The sequence below is a fragment of the Gossypium hirsutum genome, chromosome D07, assembly GCF_007990345.1.
Source record: "Gossypium hirsutum isolate 1008001.06 chromosome D07, Gossypium_hirsutum_v2.1, whole genome shotgun sequence".
NCBI lineage: Eukaryota > Viridiplantae > Streptophyta > Magnoliopsida > Malvales > Malvaceae > Gossypium > Gossypium hirsutum.
In genome coordinates, this window is record NC_053443.1 from 37,086,826 (window position 1) to 37,092,920 (window position 6,095).

At 35.8% G+C, this 6,095-nt stretch overlaps 1 non-coding gene across 1 annotated transcript; it reads right to left on the reverse strand.

Annotated features, from left to right (window-relative positions):
* Nucleotides 1–1,595: 1,595 nt before the first annotated feature.
* LOC121219658 (small nucleolar RNA R71) lies at nt 1,596–1,702 on the reverse strand. Its single transcript, XR_005916548.1, has one exon. It is a non-coding gene; the product is annotated as a small nucleolar RNA R71 (small nucleolar RNA).
* Between the last annotated feature and the right edge of the window lie 4,393 nt (nt 1,703–6,095).

Sequence of the window (6,095 nt, forward strand, 5' to 3'; positions counted from 1 at the left end):
GTTTGCTTTTCCGCATTGCCTTAGTACCTTGGCTAGATTGGCTAGGCAATTATCATACGTATCTCCGAATACTGAAAAATCATCCATAAGCACTTCCAAATACTTTTCAACCATGTCAGTAAAAATAGACATCCTAAATCTTTAAAATATAGCAGGTGCATTATATAAACCAAATGGCATATGTCTAAATGAAAACGTACCATACGGGTTTGTGAATGTTGTTTTGTGTTGATCCTCTGATGCTACTATAATTTGATTATACCTTGAGTATCCATCGAGAAAATAGTAATAGTTTCACCCCGCGAGCCTATCCGGCATCTGGTCCAAGAACGGTAAAGGAAAGTGATCTTTCCTAACTGCCTTGTTTAGCTTCTAGTAATTGATGCAAATTATCCATCCCGTAACCGTTCTAGTCGGTATCAACTCATTATTCTTGTTCTCAATGACCGTAATACCTCCTTTCTTTAGCACGCAATAGACCAGACTTACCCACGAACTGTCTGAGATGGGGTAAATTATACCTGCATCTAACCACTTAATGATTTATTTCTTTACCACATCCTTCGGCCCTTTCATGCCATATTCCAGGATGATTGTGTGCATGCATACAGATGGACTAATGCCATGAATATCGGCTATGGTCCATCCAGTAGCCTTATTGAACTGTTCCAATACTAGGATAAGTTTCTCTTCTTGCTCTATGGTCAACTCTATTGAAACAATCACAGAAAAAGTAAAAGCGTTACCTAAATAAACATATTTTAAATGTGAGGGAAGTACCTTCGGCCCTTTCAAAGAGGTTTAAGTATTGCACTTTCAGGGTTTCTTTCGGTTTCTAGGTAGCTTCGTCTATACTGTGTCGTTGCCAAAGTACTTTCACTAAAGCTATGCTTTTATTCCTCAATTCTTTAACCTTTCGAGCTAGAATTCTGATTGGTTCTTCACTATACATCATATTAGGCTGAATCTCAACTTCAACAGGTGAAATAACATGCGAAGGGTCTGATCGATACAATCGTAGCATAGTTATTTTTCAAGTGTTTATGAGCATAGATCAAATTTTCAATCTATTACTTATAGACCTTGAAATCAAGCAAACATTTAGATAGAGAAGACGCAAGAGATTTGCTCAAAGACAAGCCAAGATGGACATTGGAAATAAAAATGATGGAAAAGGTATTGAAGTCAGTCATGTGCACAACCCAATCCTTATTTCTGATGATAGAGATCGTGCCATAAGACAATACGTTATACCACTCTTCAATGACTTAAATCTAGGAATCAGGAGGCCAGATATCGAGGCACCTCAATTCGAATTGAAACTAGTGATGCTTCAAATACTCCAAATAGTGAGCCAATTTAGTGGAATGCCCACGGAAGATCCACATCTTCACCTTCGATTATTCATTGAGGTGAGTGATTCATTTAAGATAACTGGTGTGACTGAAGATGCATTAAGGTTGAAACTATTTCCATACTCATTGCGAGATCGAGCACGAGCATGGCTGAATTCTTTGCCACCAAGTTCAATACCTAAATGGAAAGAATTAGCAAAAGGTTTTTTGGTAAAGTATTTTCCTCCGAGCAAGAATACAAAGTTGCGAAATGAGATAACTACTTTCCAATAATTGGATGATGAGTCCTTATACAAGGCATGAGAAATATTCGAGGAATTACTTCGTAAGTGTCCTCATCATGGGATTCCTCATTGCATCCAATTGGAGACATTTTATAACGATCTCAATGCACATACATGATTAATGGTGATTTTGTCTAAATCTTATAACGAGGCATACGAGATCATCAAAAGGATCGCTAGTAACAATTACCAATGGCCGAGAAATCGAGTAGTTTCTGAAAGATAAGTAGTTGGAGTGCATGAATTGGACGCGATGACTTCATTCTTTGCTTAGGTATCTTCTATTTCTTCTATGTTAAAATAGTTTACCATTAATTTTTTGAATAATTTTGTAGCTTAATCACCAAGTGAGTATGATGTTGTTTCCTGTGTATATTGTGGGGATGGTCATTATATCGAGAATTGCCCTTAAAACCCCGAGTCAGTTTATTATATAAGGAATCAGTATCAAAATAGAAGTGGACAAGGACCACAATCCAACTTCTACAATCCATCATAGAGGAATCATCCAAACTTTCCTAGAGTAACCAAGGAAATGGATCGAACAATCATATGCAACATGGACCTAACCAATCTCAAAGGTTTAGTCAAAAATCCCCAAAACCACCTCAAGCTAAGTCATCAAATAGTTTGGAGGACTTCTTGAAGGTGTACATGGTGAAAAATGACACATTGATCTAAAGTCAAGTAGCAACACTGAAAAATCTGAAGAACAAAATGGGTCAGTTAGCTCCTGAGCTTCGTAGTAGACCGCAAGGGGCCTTGCCGAGCGATATAGAAAATTTGATGAATTTTGGTAAGGAACATTGCAAGGAAGTTGCATTACGAAGTGGTAAGATTTTAGAACCCAAGGAGGTTATGATTGAATATGAGCCTACTGAAAAGGAGGAAAGTCAACCAATAGTTGAAGTCCTACACCAAAAACACCATATCTGAGAAATCTGATGAGGTAAACCCTAAACTAGTGAATTTTGAGAAGCTAACACCTTCTTTTGCATATTTACCTCCTTAGAAAAGTTGTCCATATCATCCTAAAGTTCCATATCCTCAAAGACTTTAGCTGAATAAGAAGAAACAAGAGATACAATTCAAGAAGTTCTTAGATGTTCTAAAGCAACTTCACATCAACATCTCACCAGTAGAGGCTTTAGAACAAATTCCCAACTACATGAAGTTTATGAAGGATATTCTATTAAATAAGAAAAGTTTTAGTGAGTATGAGAATACTATTTTGAAGAATGAGTGCAGTACGTTCTTACAACAAGCTACCTCCAAAATTAAAGGACCCTAGAAGCTTTACGGTACCCTGTAACATCAAAAAATCTTACTGCGGTAAAGCTTTATCCGACCTTCATCAACTTGATGACCAAACCTATTTTCAAACTGTTGGGAATAGGTGAAGTAAGACCCACTACTATGAAACTTCAACTAGCGGATCATTCGTTAGCATATCCCTAGGGAAATATCGAGGATGTTTTGGTAAGAGCTGATAAGTTTATTTTTCATACTGAATTTATTGTGTTAAACATTGAAGCAGATAAGGAAGTTCTGATCATCCTAATGAGACATTTCCTAGCCACGAGAAGAATGTTGATAGATGTGTAAAAAGGAGAATTCACAAGGCGAGGTCCAGACGACCAGGTAACATTTAACATTCTGAAGGCCATGAAATTTCCCGATCCGACGAAGGAATATTCAGTAATGGAGGAATTAAAAACCTTAGTTTCTATGGAATGGGGGAGTAATTTTGAAGAAGACCCATTGGAGAACACTTTAGGGTCTAAACCATTTAAAGATAAAAAAAGGTAATGAAAACATGGATTTGATGGTAGCCAATCCAATGAGTTAAATTCAACCATTGTGGTTCAAACTGCTAGAGTTGGAAGTTTCAGAATTTACACAACTCAGGTTGTCAATCAAGGAACCACCTAAGCTTGAACTAAAGGTACTTCCGTCCCATTTAAAATACGTTATTTGGGTAATAGTTCTACTTTTCCTATGATTATTTCAGTAGAACTGACAGAACACCAAGAGGAGCAACTGATTGCTATTTTAAAGAAATTTAAAACGGCAATTGGTTAGACCATAGCTGACATACAAGGTATAAGGCCTTCCTTTTGTATACATAATATTATTTTAGAGGAAGGTGAGAAAGGTAGAATAGATGGACAAATGAGACATAACCCTATCATGAAAGAGGCAGTATAGAAAGAAGTAATCAAATGGTTACATGCAAGAATTATCTACCCCATCTCAGATAGTTCTTGGGTAAGTCCGGTACAACGTGTACCAAAGAAAGGTGGAATCACGATTGTCGAGAAGGAATGTAACGAATTAATCATGATGAGAACTGTCACTGGTTGGAGAATCTGTATTGAGAATAGAAAATTGAATGAAGCCACTCATAATGATCATTTTCTGTTGCCTTTTATGGATCAAGTGCTAGATCAACTAGTAGGTAACGAATTTTACTACTTTTTGGATGGATATTTGGGATACAACCAAATAATTGTAGCCTTAGAAGACCAACATAAAACTACTTTTACTTACCCATACGGTACATTTGCTTTTAGACAGATGCCTTTCAGCTTATGTAATGCACCTGCCACATTTCAGCAATGCATGATGGCAATTTTCATTAATATAGTTGAAAAATTTGTTGAGGTTTTCATGAATGATTTTTCTGTATAATGTAATGCTTTTAGACGGATATTTTTTTGCTTATGTAATGCACTTGCCCATACGATATATTTACTTTTAGACGAAATTATTCCACATTCTAAGTAATTGGCACAATCAGCAAACCAAGGTGTTTCATAGATTTGACTTACCTCAAAGATATGCTCATCAGGAAAATTCTCATTAATTAGAACAAGTGAAGAAGTTACCTCATTTTGTTCCAACCCTGATAGATGATCGGCTACATAATTTTCAATACCTTTTCTATCTTGGATCTCAAGGTCAAATTCTTAGAGTAAAAGTACCCATTGAATTAGCCTTGGTTTAGCATTTTTTTCGTGAGTAAGTACTTGATGACAGCATGATCGAAAAATACTGTAACTTTGGTACCTACAAGATATGAGCAAAACTTGTCAAAAGAAAAAACTATAGCAAAGAGTTCATTTTCAGTTACCGTATAATTGATCTTGCCTCATATCAAAGTTCTGTTTGCATAGTAGATAGGATGACAAACTTTGTTCCTTTCTCGGCCCATCACAGCTCCAACAGCAAAATCGCTCGCATCACACATCAACTCAAAAGGCATGTTCCAATCAGGTGTTATAATTATTGGGGCTAAAATTAACCAATTTTTCAAATTTTCAAAAGCTTCTAAACATGTTTTGTTAAAATTAAAAACATCTTTTTTTCGAAAAGCATACATAAATGTTTAATTTTTTTTAAATCCTTTATAAATCTACGATAAAAATCGGCATGGCCCAAAAAGCTTTTAACACCTTTCACACTAACTGGGGGCGGTAATATTTTAATTATGTCCACATTTGCTTTATCCACTTTGATTCCCTTCTTAGAAATTTTATGCCCTAAGACAATTCCCTCATTAACCATAAAATGGCACTTCTCCCAATTAAGGATGAGATTCGTCTCCTCACATCTTTTGAGCACCTTATCCAAATTATTAAAACAAACATTGTAAGTATTACCAAAAACAGAGAAATCATCCATGAAAACTTTAACATAAATTTCAACCATATCAGTGAAAATTGTCATCATAAATCTCTAAAATGTGGCATGTGCATTTCATAAGCTGAAAGGCATTCGCCTAAAAGCAAATGTACCATATGGACAGGTAAAAGTAGTTTTATGTTGTTCTTCTAGGCTACAACTATTTGGTTGTATCCCAAATATCCATCTAAAAAGCAATAAAATTTGTTACCTGCCAGTCGATCTAGCATTTAATCCATAAAAGATAAAGGAAAATGATCCTTATGAGTGGCTTTGTTCAACTTTCTATATTTAATATAGATTCTCCAACCCGTGACAATTCTCGTCGAGATTAACTCGTTTCGCTTATTCTCAACAATTGTGATCCCACCTTTCTTGGGTATGCATTGCACCGGACTTACCCAAGAACTATCTAAGATGGGGTAAAAAAATCATGCATCTAATCGTTTAATTAGCTCCTTCTAAACTACTTCTTTCATGATAGGGTTAAGTCTCCTTTGCCCATCAATCTTACCTTTTTCACCTTCCTCTAAAATGATTTTATGCATACAAAAGGAAAGACTTATACCTCGTATGTCAGTTATGGTCCAACCAATTGCCTTTTTAAACTTCTTTAAAACAACAATCAATTGCTCCTCTTGATGTTCTGTCAAGTTCGCTAAAATAATCACAGTCAATGTAGAATTATCACTGAGATAAACATATTTTAATTGAGATGGAAGTACCTTTAGTTCGAGTTTAGGTGGTTCCTCGATTGATGACTTGGGTTGTA